We start from the raw sequence: 19721 nt of genomic DNA on the forward strand, positions 1-19721 counted from the left end.
TTGTAAATTCAACATGGCCATACCTAATATTGAAGGTAATTTTTTGGATATCTTAATCTTTTATTCAAATTTGATAGTATCCCAGTCTTAAGTCCAATTTAAAGAATATTTTGGCTCCTTGTAATCTATCAAGCAACTCATTGATTTGTGGGATGGGATACTTATTCTTGATGATTACATGATTCAACACATGATAGTCAATTCAAAGCATTAGAGTCCTATCTTTATTCTTCTAGAAGAGTATAGAGATGCCCTAATGTGAGTTGCTAGATTGGATGAATCCCTCCTCCAGTAATTTGTTTAGTTGTTCTTTTAATTCTATGGCTTCGAGGATAGACATATTGTAGAATCTTTTTATGATAGATTCGGTTCCTAAGGTTACTTTAATTCTATGGCTTCGAGGATATACATCTTGTAGAGTCTTTTAATGATAGGTTTGGTTCCTAAGGTTACTTTACTTCCATGGTTTACTTCATAGTTAGGGGATAGCTTGGTTAGGTCTTCACAAAAACCATCAATATATTTGCAAAGCCATGAGGATTCCTTAAGGTCAGTGGGTGGATCTACTTTATTTAGCTTGATTAGATATATAGGTGGCCCTTTACTTAGTCTCTTAATTAATTGGCTTTACCTTCAAGTTCACTAAAATTAATCTATACTTCTCCATAATGAATGCTTGCTAGATTAGGAATAATATGTAGGAGATAATCATAAGTTCCTAGGGACATAACCCAAAAATTTGTAATTGTGTATTGATTCCCTAATTGAAGCTTTACATCCTTGATTGCTTGCATTGAAGAAACTTCCTTCCCACTTACTAAATTGACAATAAGTTTTATAGTAAGTTCAAGTTCCAATTGTAATTCCTTTATATACCAAGGAGAAATAAAGGCATGAGTGATACCACAATGAATAACGATTTGAAAGGATTTATCTTGGTGATTTGTGAGAACTTGCATGATGGAATATTATCATTTGTATTCCTTGATTGACATTTGTATTGAGTGTTAGGGTTATTGTTGTTGTTGGGTGGGCAATTATATTTCTTTATATATTGGGAGCTTCTCCTAAAATTTGAGAATACGATATTAATTGGGATGTTTCGAAATCCTTTAATGATGTAATTCTTTTGTTTGAGTCTTCCCAAATGTTCTATTGATTGGGATGTTTTGAAATCCTTTAATGATGTAAATTTTTTGTTTGAGTCTTCCCAAATGTGCTATTCAATCGAGAGTTCAATCGAGAGTGAGGATACTAATTACTTGGTCATAGATATGCTAGTCCTAATGGATATTCCAAGAATTTACATTTATTACGAAAGTCATCCAATGTTCTTCAAACAATATATTTTGATAAGATTTGATATTTCCATCCACTGAATCTACTTTAAATTAGTCTCAAGGCGGAGGCTAGCTTTTCAATGTAAATGAAGTAGTAGATGCCATATTGAGACCAACACTTGTCTATGTAGTATCATGGGGGCATAATGAGACTTTCCAATATCTTTACAAAGTTTTCTTGTTGAGAGTAATCCCATGAATGAAGGATGAATTGATACATAGTGCGGAAGACCAAAACATTATATCATAGTTAGTTTTGACTATATTTCCAGAAGGTGGGCTAATTGAATCATAATTCTTTTAAGATCAGATTAAATAAAGAAAGAAAAGAAAAACCAATGATATAATTTCATTTCTTTATATACAAAGACTTTAGTCATGCAAGATTAACCATGATACTACTAGAAGAAAATAGAGTAATACTCAAGTGTCTTACTCATGACACTTAGGGAAAAACACCTTACAGTGGGAAGATCAAGCAATCCCTCAACCTAGTAGCTAGAATCTTGGGATGGGTGGGAAAATATAATACAATTAGTTTATATGACCCAAAAAACTCTCCTATATATCCCTTTTCTATTCAATCTATAAATAACCCCATTATACTTCACCCTTCTGTATGTCAAAAATGTATACAAATGATATTTTAAAAATACCTAATTTTGAACCCATGTGATGCATACATTTATTCATGAATAACTTACCCAAGTTATATACTACTATTGATTGGAATCACATATATATGAGCATGGGGGTCAAATGTTTCAAAGAACCAAAAGGCTTCAATCAAGTTAATATTTTTAAGAATATTGGCTCTTTTTATGTTCCTCTCAATATGTTTTTCTTTCTCAATTAAGTATTTCCCATTCCATAGTCGCCAACTTTCATATTGGATTCTAGCCTGGTCAAATAAAAAATCCAAGCTTTAATGAGGTTTCCACGAGCATTAAAATTTTAATTAATGAAATGATTAATATTACAAAAATAAACAATCGCTAAATCTAGAATCGTTTTCCATCTTCAGTACATCCTAAAATTTATTGCCTTGATACCACATGAAATGTACCCAACCCTAACTAATTGGGAGGTAGGTAGTCATCTAGGCATCACCATCCATGCTACTCATGAGTGTATAGACTGAGGCAACTAGGTGTCTAGTCTATCTCACAAGCAAAGTGGTTGGCCTCATCCCATGAGAATCGACCTAGAGGTTTCTAACAACATACCTATGATCTCTAGAGGTATTCTAGCATTGAGCTAAGATTGTTACTATGGTGGGAGCTATAAAAGACTCAAGTTAGGCAACCATTGCACTTGGTTCAATGAGACTAAGAAACAAGGGGGAGTTACACCCACTACTCTTTCCTATAAGGCATTGTTTCCCACCATCCCCTTAAAATGACGTTAAATCAATTCTAGGACCAGATACTAGGATGGTCATGATTTACAACTCTTTTCTAAACTTTCAAGAGAAGCTACATGGCTAACTAGGTCCACTTTGCCATAGGATGGTTTTTCCAAGAAGACTATCAACATGCTTCATAGCTTTTAGATTTGACATATTTTAGATTTCTAAATAGTCACAGTACTCATATTATAAAACAAATAAAGAGAGCTTCATTAATTAACCTTAGCATAGGGTTTTTTGTCACATTTCCAAAGTGCAAACGAAAAACACTCGTTTGAAAAATAAGGTATTTATGTTATTGTGGTAATAACAATTGCTTTGAAGAGAAAAAGTAACCTAAAGATAAATTGCCACCCTACCCTATTCATCTTGGGCCTTCCAATAGTAAACCATGTTGGGCTTGTATAAAATTTCTTTCCTATCAAAGAACTAGATATACAATATCTCTTTTGTTCAGAACCATCTTGATTCTTGCTTGGTATAAGGAAGAACTTTCTTATACAGATGACCTTACATACCTAATAAGTTGTTAGTTGCCTTGAGCTAGTTTATTTTTATGTTGGGTGAATAGTTTTTGGGTGTGGCCCTAGGGGTAGCACAATGCCTTAATACTGTCCTATTTGTCAAAGGCACGGATGTTATTAGTATCATCTATAAGAATTTGTTGCAATCAAAATCAGTAACATGAAATAATTGAATAGAAAATATTCATTCTTAGACAATGTATAAGGCAACTTTTTCAATGAGTTCTCAATAACTTCCATTCTGAATAATATTCAACTCATGGCTTAAGTTTAATCTATATGTATCTATATGCATATATTTAGATATCAAGGTGTTTCGATACTGAAAAATAAGAGAAAAAATGAAAAAAATTTATTTATCATATTTTTAAATTATAAAAATTCATTAAAATACACACCATTCATAAAGTAATTGCTTTTTAATTAGGTTCTAAGCTATTATTAAATAAAAAAATCAATATTACTTAATTATTTTATGGATAACTTAAATAGAAAAAATTTAAAAGAGTGTAAGAAGTCTAAAATTATATGTAAATTTTTAAAAATAAATTTATAGAGTAAATACATAAAATATTTAAGTTTTCTTTAGTTTTTTAATTAATCTAGCTATATGACTCATTTGACGCATTTACTATTTTTAAAATATTTAATTAATTATTTATAATTTTATACTTGTTATGAAGCTAAACTTAATTTTTAACCCTAAATTTTTTTCAAAAATAAAATGTAACATATTTTTCCTAATGATTTAATCATTCATATATTTAAATTAATTGAAATTTAACGAAGAAGGGTTAAGTCTAATTATAATATATGAGAAATTTTATCTATTTTTTGAATAATTGATTATTTAAGAATTTTTTAAAATTAATAAATTTGGATCATGTGGATTGTTATATATTTAATGTTAGAGGTGAAAGAAGACCCTACAATCTTAATGGCTTTCATGGGGCCATGGTATTTGAAGAAGATACTAGATTGTTGATGTATAGATGGCCACTATCCTCTCATTGCGCAACACACACACACACACACACACACACACACACACACACACACACACACACACACACACACACACACACACACACACACACACACACACACACACACACACACACACACACACACACACACACACACACACACACACACACACACACACACACACACACACACACACACACACACACACACACACACACACACACACACACACACACACACACACATGTTTTACTCTCACTCTCACTCTCACTCACACAGTCACTCTTACTCTGAAGAGCCTTCTTTCACCACAAGGATGAATTGATTCAATGTAAAGGGTTCAAGGGGAGGAAAGGGTGGGATTTTGTTTTATTGAAGGGAAATAAGGTTGAAAGGAGGTGAGAATTGTTTTTTTTTTTTTTTTTTGTCTAATGAGGAAGAGATTTTTATTCTTCTTTTCTTCATTAAATTCCAACTAGGGTGGGGAGGGGGATAGAGAGGGGGGGTACTCTTATGGAAGGGGGTGAGGGCCACTAGGTAAACCAAAGGGGGGAGGGGAGGGGGAGAGACTTGACTTTTTAGGAAATGGGGGGGTTTAACAGAAGGAGGCAAGGGTCAGTGGAGGTAAACTGGTGGGGGGGAGGAGTTTTTTCCCTTTGAGGTGGTCCCCCTTCCCTTCCCTCTCCCCCCCTTAGCTAATTCCTTAGTGGCTTTATGGAGTGCATTTGAGGCTCCAAAAGCAAAGATGGTGGCTCTGCAATGATGTTGGTAGAGGGTTAAAGGTTGCGTATGTCTAGCCACCTACATTTATTATATATAGGCCTCCACACCTATACACTGTAAGTGGTGGGCGCCCATCACTATCACTTTATTCTTGCTTCTTTTAGTGAAAAATAGAATAAGGAAAGGCAAGTCATACAATATGATTATTGGAGTTCCCACACATCCGTCTCTCTTCTTCTTACTTCAATCATAGCTCTTTTACTCTTTTTACGTCTGCTCATTTTTTATCTATTACTAGAGTGGGCATTAGAGGAGCTTCATCTTCATTTTCTTCAACCTGGATTCAAAGCTTCAGTGTAAGTTTTCATGGCAACCATTGCTTCTTCCTCCCGAGATATGCATTGATCATGGTAATGGTGGGGGATGCTAGAAAAAGAGCTAGGGATTTAGAGACGAAGCTGGACTAGGGTCATAGGATACATCCAACTTAATGACTCTTAGGTGTGGTGTAGTGCATATGCCTTTTTCTTTTTTATCTCTCTTTTTCCTTCTCTATTTTTTGATTTTTGATTTTTGATTTTTCTCTTTTTCTCTTTTATTTATTTTTGGCATAGTAGTAGTCTTTTATAACTTTGCAGTTAGCCTTTTAGAGTTGAAACGGAAGGAGAAGAGATCAAAAGGTTTCAACTTATTCCAAACTTGTCAACCTTGTTCCAGGGACCAAAGGGGCCTCATTGAGCCTTTCTCGAGGCTTAGTAGCATCCATCATGAGTAGCAAACACATAAGCCCAAGAAGCATGATTTGCACCTAGTTTCTAGCCCTATGTTCTTTGCTATCTATGCTCCCCTACAACTCTCGTTTGGGCTCTCTAGAACTTGGAATTCATTGCAACTTTCTCAGAATTGGTACTTTCTCTTGGGCATCATTTTGGATCTCCCTAACCTTTTTCATTGATGCCTTCCCTTTATTCAAATGTCATTGATAGAATAAAGAATGAAGTGATAGTAATGGGCACCCACTGACTGCCTTGCAGTGCGCAGGTGTGGGCATTGTTAGTGTAGTAATATACGGACAGCTACGCATAGGCACCTTTATCCACAACAACCCCCCACTTAAAGGTGAATGTGCTTTGAGTGAAGAGGGAACAAGAAAAAAAATGGCAAAATACAATGTGTACATAGAGTACAACAGGATGAGAAATAGAGGTCATCTCATCCAATGCCTATCAACTTCCTATAAGGAAGGCAAAATGCTCTCTGTTGTTGAGAGATGTTTTGTGAGCAAATTTGTAGGATTTTGATCAATTGAGATCTTGATGAGGTTAATAGACTTGTCCTCAATGACCTCTCTGATAAAGTGGTACTGCACCTCAATGTGCTTCATCTTCACATGGAAGACTGGATTCTTGGCTAAGTGGATAGCACTCATAGAATCTGAATGTAGTATAGGGACTGTATCAGTCATACCAAGGTCTGCTACTAGATAGCCTAACTAGAGAGCCTCCTTTTTACAATTCTTAGTGGCTACAACATACTCGGCCTTTGGTAGTAGAGAGGTCCGTGTATTTTTGCACCTTGGACATCCAAGAAACAACACCCCCAACAAAGGTAAACACATAGCTAAAGGTGGATTTCCTACTATCTCCATGTCTTGCATAATCAGAGTCATTGTATCCCATGACTCTTGTATCCTAGCCACCATAACATATGCACATATTTGTTGTGTTGTTCATATACCTCATGATGCCCTTGATGACATCCCAAAACCGCCTAATAGGTGTAGCCATATAGCGTGCCAGAACTCCCACTACAAAAGCCATGTCAGGATGAGTGGCTATCATGGCATACATCAAATTGCCCACTACGGATACATAAGGGATCTTGGTCATCTCGGCCTTCTACTCATCAAATTGTGGACAACTAGCCTAAATCACGTTCACATGAGAAGGTAAAAGAAAACCAATATGCTTAACATTCTACATATGAAACCACTCAAGGACCTTCTAGATATACTCCTTCTATGACAAGTAAAGGAGCCCCGAAGAGTGGTCACATGTGATGCCCATCCCAAGAATATGTGAGGCTTGTTCCATGTCTTTTATCTCAAAGCTATTCTTGAGCTAAATTTTTAGAGTATCTAGCTCAAGAGCACTCTCAGTAATCAGCATGTCATCCACATAGAGTGCCAAAATCAAAAGGTTGCCATCATGAGCCTTCTTCCTGTATAAACATGGATCCATATCACTATATGTGTAGCCCTGTGAATGCATAAAAGCATCAAACTTGTGATACAATTCCCTATGTGCTTGCTTAAGGCCATGAAGGCTCTTTCTCAATATGCATACTAGGTGTTCCTTGCCTTTTTCCTCAAATCCCTTATGTTGTTGCATATAAATCTCCCCATGAAAGTCCCCATGTAAGGAAGTCATCTTAACATCCATTTGATAAAGGTCCAATTCTAACTGAGCAACCAATGCTAGTACTAGGAGTAGGGTAGTCATCTTGACTAGAGGAGAAAAGACTTCCTCAAGGTCAACACCATGCTCTTGATTAAAACCCTTAACAACCAATCTAGCCTTATAGGTTGGCTTGGGGCATCCAAGAGTGCTCTTCAACTTGTACACCCACTTGCATGGCAATGCACGCTTTCCACCAGGCAAGCAAAGGAATCAAATCCAATGTATGATTTTTCTATAAATAGTCAAACTTTTACTACATGGCCCTCTCCCAAGAGTGACTGTCACCATGACACATGGCCTCATCATAATTGAGAGGCTCACGTGCATCAATCACCATCACATAATCAATGAAGGGCTCAAATGCTCAAGAGGATGTTTGGCTCTAGCAGAGTGTCTCAAGGCAAGATGAGGAGTATGCACATTCTGTCTAACGTCATGGTCATGGGCCATTGGAGCATGAGCTCTATTGTTGCTCTATAGGTTGTCTAGCTAGCCATATGGGAGGAAGAGGCTCCTCTTGAAATATAACCCTACATATCTCAACTCTCCACTCAGGTTGCTTATGCATCGTTTTCTCATGGAAAACTATATCATGGCTGTGGATGATATTCGGAGCCGATGGATCCCATAGAACACCATATTGGGGAATATGGGAATTTCCCATAAGTTTGGGACACGTGGTCAAATATTTGGATTTTTTTCATAACTTGAATATGATAACTCCAAATGGAGCGCTCTATAGCCCAATAATTCCATTTTTCAAGCGCTTTCCAATGATAGGTAACATCATATGGTTTTGAGAAAATTATGGGCATGCTATTTGAGTGCCACCTTTTTAAGATTCAAAAAATGGGAATTGGGAGATTCCCAAACTCACTAATATTTTGTTATAGGTGATAGCCCATCTCACCTGAATCAAAGTGCCAACTTTTCACACAGTTTATGCCTCTAAATAGGGTGGAAATTATGCACAGAATTAGGAAAAAAATCAATATGGTGATCACCCAAGATGTGGAAGTTGAAGAAGAAACAGATCAATAGGAAAATTTACTACATGTTGATGCATACCCAATGTGGTCGAAGAGATTCATAAAGAAGAGCATCCCACTAATAAAGGATTCTATGATCCCATGGATGGATTTCCATTTGATCCAAGTGATACTCATGATTCTCATGGTTCCTTGTATACCATCTCACATGATGCATGGACCAGTTGCAAAGGGGAAAGTGCACTTAGACTCAAAGGTTTCATTAATAGAAAGGTTGCACATATTTTAGTGGATACGGATAGCACTCATAGATTCATCAACATCAAATCTTTGAATGGGCTGAAGTTGCTACCCATTGATATGGATTCTTCTTTGTGCCAAATACAAGTTGTCAATGGTGCATATGAGTCTAGTAAAAAAGTGTGTCCATGTACTTCAATTGAGCTATCGCCCTCTTGCACAATATAAGTGGACTTGATCACTTTAGATATGGGGCCGATTAACATTGTTATTGGATGTAATTGGCTAAAGACACTTGGAAAATTCACTTTAGACTTGGAGAAAATACTAATGAAATTTAATTGGCAAGGATAGTAGATAAAATTGAAAGGCATAGACCACAAACATATAGAGCTCATCTCCATGAAGAAATTGCAAAAAAAAAAAACAATGCCAAGTCGTGTATCTTTACTCTTTTGCTTATGAAAGTAGATAAAGAGCAACCATAAAATTATCCATCTTCTTCCACAAAGAAAAGGGATCCAAGATTGGAAGAGCTATTGAAGGAATACAATGCTTTATTTCAGCCACCATCATCTTTACCTCCAAAGTGAGAGGTTGACCATCCTATTGATTTGTTGCCCAATGCAAAGCCCATTAACAAACCTCCCTATCGCTTGTCTAAGTTTGAAAGAGAAGAGCAATAAGTCAAAGAATTGCTGCAAATGGTTTTAATTCAGCAAAGTCAATCACAATTTTCCTCTCCCATGCTCTTAGTCAAGAAGGATGGATCATTTCTCATGTGTATTGATTATCGAGATTTGAACAAGTCAATTTTCAAGAATAGGTATCCTATTCCCCAAATTGATGATCTTTTAGATGAGCTTAAATATGCAAATGTCTTCACCTTAATAGATCTTTGATCAGGTTATCATAAAATTCAAATGAAGAAAGGAGATGAGTTAAAACAAATTTTAGAACTGAAAGAGAGTTATACCACTTCTTGGTTATGCCATTTGGACTTTCCAATACATTTTCTACTTTTAAATCTCTCATGAATAGAATATTGCAGCCCTTCTTGTTCAAAATAGTCCTTGTTTTCCTTGATAATATCCTTATCTATAGTAAATCCAAGGATGAGCATTTGAAGCATATACGAGAGGTGTTTGACACATTACGAAGACAAACACTCTTTGCCAATATGACGAAGTGTTCTTTTATGAAAGATCAAGCTGAATACTTAGGGCATGTTGTGGTAGAGCAAGGCATTAGAGTGGATCCCAACAAGGTGAAATGTGTTAAAGAATGGCTTACTCCTATGCGAATGCAACCTCTTTGAGAGGATTCCTTGGATTATCATCCTTCTATAGGAGGTTCATCAAGAATTATACTCATGTGGTGGCTACATTGAAGGATAGACTCAAAAAGGAGGCTTTCTTTTGGGACTCCATCATTGCCGATCAAAGTTTCAATGATCTGAAGTCTCTCTTAATTTTAGTGCCTATCCTTGTATGCCCTGATTTCTCTAAGGATTTATCATATGTGCAGATGCTAGTGGAAGAGGAATTGGGATTTTTTTATGTCAAGACCATGGAGTCATAGCTTATAAAAGCCAAAATATTGATGATAAGGAGCGTCAATTATATGTTTATGAGCAAGTGATGTTGGCAATATTGCATGTTATTAAAAAGTGATATCATTACATCTAAGGTAGCCATTTCAAGGTCAAAAGCGATCATTGTGATGTTATTAAAAAGTGATATCATTACATCTAAGGTAGCCATTTCAAGGTCAAAAGCGATCATCGTGTGCTAAAATACTTCCTTTCACAACCAAATTTGTCTCCAAAGCAATGAAGATGATTAGCTACTCTTCAAGGATATGACTTTGAGATATCTTATATGGCTGGAAAAGACAATGTGGCGGTAGATGTCTTATCAAGAATGTGGGCATGTTCTATCTTTACCATTTCATCCGTGCATAAGGATTGGATCCATGGCATTCAAGAAGATTATTTGCTTGATGAGTGAGCATCCAAAATGATGAAGGGATTTTAGTAAGATAAAGGAGAAGAGTATTCCAATTATAAATGGCATAATGGTCTTTTATGGTATCAACAAGAATGGGTTTTCATGACTCCTCGATCATCTCTTAAGGACCACATTTTTCAAGAGATGCACTTTTCACCTTTAGCAGGACATCATGGTTTGTTCAAAACATTTGATAATATTCATAAGTGCTTCTATTGGAAAGGGATTTGGAGAGATGTTAAAGACTATGTCAAGAGTTGTCTTCCATGTCAACAAAATAAGAATTCCACACTTCTACCCGTTGCTTTGCTTCAGGCACTACCTATTCCTCATGGGAAGTGGATGTATATTAGCATGGATTTCATAATGAGATTGCCTACAACAAAGCACGGGTGGAATATCATTTATGTGGTGGTAGACCGATTGACTAAATTGGCCCATTTCATTCCAACAAAGGCTCAATTTACAACAAAGTAAGTGGCTGATCAATTTATGGAATGTGTCTTTACGCTTCACGGAATACCAATGAAGATTGTGTCTGATCGTGACACCAAGTTTATGGGCAGATTTTGGAGGAGTTTGTTCTCTTCTATGGGGACTATTTTGACTCCTAGTATAGCTTATCATCCACAAATGGATGGGCAATTAAAAGGGTCAACAAATGGCTAGAAGTTTATTTGCATCATTTTTGCCATGACACACAAAGCACATGGGACCATTGGCTTCATCTTGCAAAATTTTGTTATAATAATACTCATCACATGAGTATTGGAATGTCTCCTTTTGAAGCATCATATGATTGCAAGGTTCAAGTGCCTTCCGCATAGTTTCATGATGATGTAAATTCTAATGCTCGTGAGGAGTTAGAGAAAATGGAGGCTCTTATGAAGCAATGCAAGGACAACATTGGAAAATCTTGAGACAATGAAGGCCTATGCGGATGAGAAAAGAAGACATATGGAGTTTGATAAATGTGAATGGGTTTTCTTGAAGGTTCCAAAATCCTATTATGCTTCTCTTAAGGGAGGACATAATAAACTCACTCATATGTAGTATGGTCCATACCAAATAGTTAAGAGAGTTAGGGATCTTTCCTATCAACTTGATTTACCTTCTACTACACACATCCACAATGTCTTTCATGTATCTCAACTCAAGAAGTATGTTGCCTTGAAATCCAAGTTCTTGAGGAACTACCTCCCCTTGATGAAGATGGTTTGTTGATCATTTATGAATCTGAAAAGATTATTGGTAAGTGAAAGAAAGTTCTAAGGAATCTAGTTCTTGTGGAGTATCTTATTAAGTGGAACGGTTTTCCTATGGAAGAATCATCTTGGCAATATGCTTCACATTTGGAACAATTTCCAAGGCTTCTTCAAGAGGATAGTTCATTCACTACTAGACAGTAATCAACGTGCTGTAATAAATTTCTCTCCTGAAGTTAAATGCTTTATCTTCATCAAAATTTGAATTTGATGGCATGGATGAATACCACATAATTTCTTCTACATTTCTATACCTCATACATGGATATTTGACACTTCTACTTCAAGATATGGCAAAATTTGTACTGCAGCCTGTTTTGGACAACCTACAACAATTTGTTCCATTTATACGGTCTTTCTTCATCAACTTATTTGGTCTTCTTCAACTTGGGCTCCTATTTCAACATGACTTCATCTATTTCAAGCTATTCATGTACTCATCCTTGTATCTTGTTCCCAAATTCAACTTTGAGGACAAAGCTCTTTTAGGCCGGGATGGCTTGTAATAGAGTAAAAGTACCTAAATGCCTTAGCCAATATTTAGCCTACTAGGGTTAAGTATACAAGGCTAAGTTGTAACTAGCCTAGCATTTTTTTGCCATTTTATAACATCACATGTTTGAGGTCTCAACCTCCCACAATCTAAGAGGGTGAATACTCTTAGCTACCATAGCTTGGGGTGCATACCATGCTGTAGCTTCTCATCATTTGATTCTTAGCCAACATTGGTAATATCATTTCATGCCTAGCTACCTTGGCTATGATTTCTTGGTCAAATAGTCTATTTCTTATATTTTCAGTTTAATGGCTTCCTGTGGGAATTAGCTTCTTTACAAATTCTCCAAACTATTTGTATAATCTTGATCTCTCTTTTACTTTTCCTTTTCAATCTTCTTTCCCTTTGACTTTTTCTCAATCCACAACCCATAATTCAAAGCATCCCTAATAATAAAAGCTAACCATGTAGGCATATCCTCAATCATCTTCTTCATTCCATCTTTATTGAAATTTGGAGCTATATGCATACTTGTAACGATCGCACAAATATTTCCATATTGATCCCAAAAAACCAAATTCTTTCTCATAGCATCTCTGAATGGCTTGCAATCTCTATGCTCGTGCTCAGGGGGCTATTGCACCAAATGCATCTTTTCACATAATCTTTTCTAACTAGAGCTTGTGAAGGACCTGCTCCTCTAGGATCATCAATCTTAGCCACTTTAATATGAAAATATATCATATTCTTCACCAAGTCATGCATGGCATCCTCCTTATCTGGTATTGGAACAAAATCTAAAGGCTGCAGCCTAGCTAGAGGCTTAGGTCATCATGATGGAGTTGTCATAATCCGTGATCCCATCATTTGCTTATGCCATCTCTGTCTCTTTATCAATTCAAATATTTCATCCTAGATATCTTCTCAATATGCTTTTAGCCCATTCTCTATTGAATTATATTTGAGAAGATCCTCAAGCTACATCTGCAATGGAGGATCTATAGCCTAAGAAAAATAGAACCTTCTTGGGAAGAAGAAAAAGCTACTCAGCACTGCTCAACTACTCATATTTCTGCTTGAACCCCCTCTGCAACTTGGCAATACAAAAACCCTTGCTAGGTTTCATAAACCATTCTAGGAAAGAGAACTTGGTTACTTAGTCCGCATTGTCAAGAAAAACTTGTCCTTTAGGGCCTTCTTGAAATGAACCATGTTTCTCGTACCACAAAGTCTAGATATGCATTCATAGCTCATAAGACACTACTCTACTGAACTATCTAGAAATCTCATTCACTGGGACATTTGCAAACTCTAATTTCTCTTGATACTCTTGTAGAAATCTTGAGATATTCCTACCATGAAACCTCTTTGTCTTAGAAATAATATCATGTAAGGCCCTAAACATAGCCTCCTCACACTTTATCAGCACACATATCTGCATGAAGTTGCGGATCTCATGATTTCGTTCAATCCCTACACCGTAGACTCAATTGAAGACATTTTGCTAGTCTTCATTTATGTAAATATTCTCTGCTTCATGGTCACTATGGTTTCCCATCTCGCAATCTAATTGTGGCATTTCATGTCGGGTTTACCAAGCTAGGGGGAGGGAGTGTTTAGCCACAATCCATAGGGGATCAAAGAAATCGACAAGAGAGGAGACAAGGGAGATAGACTAAAGTGAACCCTTTCTATTCAATGAAAATATTTGGCAAGTACAATACACTATTTTAGCCAAATCCTAGACCTTAATATGGATACAAGAACCTTCAAATACAATTATCTCAGTAATCCCAAGCAAATACCTTACTATAAACTTGATACAATGAAGAAGAAGTCCCAAAACTCTCTCTTTTCAATGCAAAATCTTACTCCCTTGCAATAAGTAGATACCAAGATACATGCAAAAACTATTAAAAAAGACCCCAACGCTGCCTAAGATCCCTACTCTTTACACCTATTGTTGTAGGTAAACTCAAGATGATCTCTTAACTCTAGACATGTATCCCAAATGAGCCTTGTCGGGCATAAGGTACATGATATTGTGGTAAATCATTGTATACATACCTACAATATCTCTATAATAACTCATGAAATTAATCACCTAGATCTTGCATAGATGATATTTTCTCCTATTTGTAGATGTTGCCTACAATTCTCAAATTTTCCTTAAGCATGTGATCAGCCTTCAAAGAAAAAGCTTGAAGCTCCATGATTTATACAAAGCATAAACAATTGAAAGCATGATGTTTTTTCTCTCTATAATATCACAAAGGACTCATTCATACCCTCAAGTCAATCATGGTGATCAAAATCATACTATGGGTATCCTCAATCTCAATACCTTGTATCCATGAGGATTAGTCTCTCTTTGCTCTAAAACTATCGATCAAGTCCACCCTAATATAAAAAACTGCTCAAACTTTTTCTCCATACTATCAAATCACTCAGCTTTTAAAAAAATTTATCCCAGGTTTCAATCTACAACTTTTGTGAAGACAATAGGCTCAAATTTTGAAAGCTTCATCCCCAAAAAATTTCTATACAACCTGCAACTCACTTTTCATGTGCACAATCCACTGTAGACATCAATCTTTTGAACCTTGTGTCTTCCACATACTAACTTGCTTAGCGATCAAATATGGTAGGCATGTTGCTTAGGTGTAAAAAGCTCAATGTAGATATATCAGTTACCATTAGAACCTCTTTGGGGCCATATTTTAAAATACCAAATCTACCCTAAATTATCAACTTTATTAACATGCTTCCATAACCTCCTTCTTGGTCAAATGGCCACATCATGATTTCCCAATAAGTCATGCATACAAACCACACACTTTCTCCTAGTCCATACAGCCTGCATATCACACATAGCAACACATGAAGACTACTAGGATCAAAAGTACACTTTATCTTCTTGCATAAATTGACCTCATGAAAGCATTTACATGGATCATAAACCTAAATGTCTATATCATCCATAATCATGCATTCAATCCATTCATGATCATACACACAAATATATGGTTTGAATTTTATCATCTTGCTTTTCTTACCCTACACAAAATAAAATATTGGTGAAAGATATTCGCACACCCTTGCTTTGCAACACACATCCTCAACCAATCTGATACTTTATATCTTGCATAATTCACATATTCAACTTCCTGCAAGCATTTTGACTCATTCCCATAAAAAAGCAACAAAATATCCATCTCATTTACATCATGGGTCAATATATTCTTTTTTTGTATTGGTAAAACATCGGACAAGGTATGAGTATCATGTGTACCCTCTCTGAATACATTATATGCATATACTAGCACTTTATCATTTGCATCTACAAGCTCTGTAGCATCTATACTTTCAGTCACAATATCTTTAGTTTGGTGCCCTTTACGGTCTTTGTTTTGCTCTTCATGTTCTTCTCTTTGTCCTTTCTACTCTTCCTTTTGCTCTTTTTTCTTTTTTCTTTACTTTTTTGGTACTTTCTCCATGATATGTTAAAGTCAACCCCCCTAGTAAGAGACATAGACTTGTTAGATAAAAATGTAGTTGTTCTACCTAGCACACAAGATTTGATTTGAAGGGTTCTTCTTAAGGTCGTTTGGTAGACAGAGTTGAAGCAAATGAAATCAAAACATTGAAATGTTTGGATTTGGAATATGCATTCCACCTAAATTCTTCTCTTTAGAGTGCGTTAACTATCTTGGTTAATTATTTGCTTAGTTTTTAGATCCAACCATTGTAGTTGATGTGGGCTTGTTTATTTGTTATTGTTGGGCACTTAGATTAGTATCATTTCTGGCCTCAATGATTGAGGGTAAAAAAAGAGTAATAGACAATGCCATGTGTCTATTTATTTCATTCACTTACTGCTAAGGTCTCCTAGTATTGTATTAGTAGAAAATAAGATCAACCTTGAAGGGAAGATCTGGCTGCATTTTTAGGGCAGATTGTAACGTGCCTGGGTCGCGACATGTTTTAGTAGTCCATCGGGAGTCTGATCTAAAAGATGCCACCTGGTACTCCCACGGAATGTCATATGGTTTTTCAATTAGCGACTCCCGAGTCTATTTCGCAGCAAAACATATCGGCCAACCCTGTTAGGATCGACCTGAATCTTCCTGGGTTTCTAATGGTCAAGTCATTCTACAGGCTTCTAGCATCGGTCTTTAGACAATCTACTTTGCATAGAGCATCTAAACCAAGGTGGACTCATATCGCACTTGGTTCAAAGAGAATGGGAAACGAGAGGGATGCATCACTCGACCTCTCTACCCGTAGGATAAACTCCCATTCGGATCCCCTAAAATGATATGAACTAGGGTTCTACCCTACACTATCTAAGGTCAATACATCATCGTGATTTGAATGTTGAAAAGCCTCCCAGTTCTCTAGGATCACCCCGCCGTAGGACGGACCTGTCGAGGGTTCCACCCACCCGCTTCCCTTGATAGCTTTAGTTTCCTACTTACCTAAGGGAACATTAGTGGTAACACATACAATCAGCTTCCTTAATTAACACGTTAGTCACATGTTCCTTTACATAATTTTATGCACTGACACGAAAACAGATCAGACAAATTCCTTGAAAGTAAACTTTATATTAAATTTTCAACTGAGATACAAATCCCATCCATAGGACGATTCCTGTAATTCATAAGGATGCATCTTAGTTTCCTCCAAGTTTTCGCTCTTGCACTAGTAACAAGGCCTCGAGATTCCTTCCCAAGTCATGTAGACCATTTGAGGACCTGGAGATAGGGGATTTATAGCCAAATCCCCCCTGGCGCCCGAGCATCCTCCTACGAATAGACATTTCTATGGAGAGACCTCTCATGAGACGGGTTCGGTCCACATTCCTAGCGTGGCTATCAAAAATCCCCTTCGATAGGGTTGGCGGCTAGTTGGGGGTGCTCAACACGCCTTTCCTAGGTGTTTCAACCTGAATCCAATTTGAAAGATTTTATTCTTATCAATTCCTTTGTTAGATGACTAATTTTTCAAACAGGTGTTCCTAAGTACAAACACAAGCAGAAGTGCATAATATGTACTAGACAATTATTTATTCTCTCTACCGAAGGAAATTTCGATTTGATGCGATAGCATCTAGTCTCAGCTTTATCCCCGTTATTGTCCAAGATTTCTAGAGATAACCTAATTTAATTTCCTCATTCTTTTGAATGAAGGAGTATCCTTGGAATGTTGATTGCAATTTGGGACATTGGCTTCCCTACAACGAAATCCTACGTATTCATTTGAACTAGGGTTTGTTGCATAATTCATATAGTTACTTAAGGACTTTGAATTCCTTTCAGCTTCAAGCAAGATGGGCCTTGAGAAGAATTCTTCAACTCTTTAAGGTTTGAAATTCTTTCAACTTTCCTACATAATCTATCACAAGTTCAATCTATGTTTTGTGAGATGTAATAGGATTTCCTATTATTTCAACCAAGCAAACAGATGTGGATGCATAAAATCTATTTGGCTTAATTACAGTTTAATGTATATTCTTGAAACTTTATATATATATATATATATATATATATATATATATATATATATATATATATATATATTAGCATGAAATTTCCATGCAATTTATGTGCAATTTAACGGCTTCTACGTGCAATTTTAATTGATCACCTAAGATGAATGTGCTGCGATAATTAATGTAAACGTTATTTTCTCCTAATTTCTCTTCCCTAATACAATGGGCTGCACTCATAAGAGATGCATTTCTCGTAGTTGCAGTCCCTTGGTTTGTGGTCCTATTTGCTGTGGTGGAAGTTTCAGCGTTTGGAGAGATCTTTTGCTTGGGGACCATCGTCTGCAAGTGGATTCAAGAGATAAAGAAGGAGGAATGGATTTGAGATGGGAGAGCGTAAGAGAAGATGGCTCAGTCGAAGACCAAGATAGGGGGAATTGAGCTAACTCTCTCCCTTGCAGTCTCTCAAGGTAACTCCTCTCTCTCTCTAAGCTCCTTGCAATCTCTTGGAGGGATATCCTTCTAGCTCCCTCTCTCTACCTCTCTCTTGCAGCCTCTTGGGGTCTCCTTGTGCTTTTCTAACTGCTCCCCATGCCTTATATTTTTAGTTAAACAAGAGAAGAAGGGTTGCGACAACTGAGAAGAAGAGCTCTTTATGGAGGGGATCTTGGAAAAATCAGCAATTTGATGCTCAAGTCACAATTTTGATAGTTTTGTTGGCTCCGAAATGGGGGTAAAACCCCAAGACGCTTGATTAGAAATCTTCCAGATAACTCCTTCTCCATGTTCGAAGTGTTGTTTACTACCTATAAACTGCAATCGCGATGCGTGTGATTTCTCCAATCCTTCTTTTTTGTATTAAATCTCCAAAACAAGATTAAAAAAACCACTTACTTTTTTCACATGACATCTTGTTCTAGAAATTTCCATATCTTTTTAGGATATTTACAATAAGTATTATCTAAAATATGCTAGTTTTTTCCAAAAATCTATTATTTATGGACCATCTATACTATACACATTAACACTAGTGATTAATATGGCTCGTAACTCTCATTCACGTTGTAACTTCTGTGAAGGGTGGCTATATTCCTTGTCAATCTGGGAAAAATGACTCTCAATATTTTTATATTTTAATTTAAATAAAAAGTATTAGTTATTAATGTTAGTTAGTTTTTACTTTAGTTAGTCTTTAGTTAGTAACCTTACTAACTTATTAATTGACTAACTAACTTTCGAACTAACCAACTAATTTTTAATTACGTGAAAGTATTACACAGATCTGGTCTCCCAAATATTGCCACTCCATCTCCAACTGATTGGAAACCTTGTTTTGCATATTGGTGACATCAGATTGTGTGTTGTTGACCATTATTTTGGTAGTTTGTATCTATGTTTTTCTATTTGGCTCCCTTTTAGCTTTGCATGTGGCTCTTGTTCATGGTTTATAGCCTACATAGATGATCATTTTGTTGATGTAGACCCTGCATTTTCCTTCATAGCAGGTTGACACACTAAAAATTGCTACTCATAATCTTCTATACTGAGACAAGAGTCATCTTAGAGCTTTGCTCCATTTTATTAGTATGATTCATTCAACATGATTCAGTGTTCATCATTTTTTATTCATCATCTTCTTCTATATTTTTTATTTTTTTCTCAGTATTTACCATACACTCGTGTTTCTACTGCAAACCTCTCTCTCTCTCTCTCTATCACTCACACACACACACACACACACACACACACACACACACACACACACACACACACACACACACACACACACA

The sequence above is a fragment of the Lygodium microphyllum genome, chromosome 7, assembly GCF_053477565.2.
Source record: "Lygodium microphyllum isolate KBCC chromosome 7, Lygodium_microphyllum_v1.1.10, whole genome shotgun sequence".
NCBI lineage: Eukaryota > Viridiplantae > Streptophyta > Polypodiopsida > Schizaeales > Lygodiaceae > Lygodium > Lygodium microphyllum.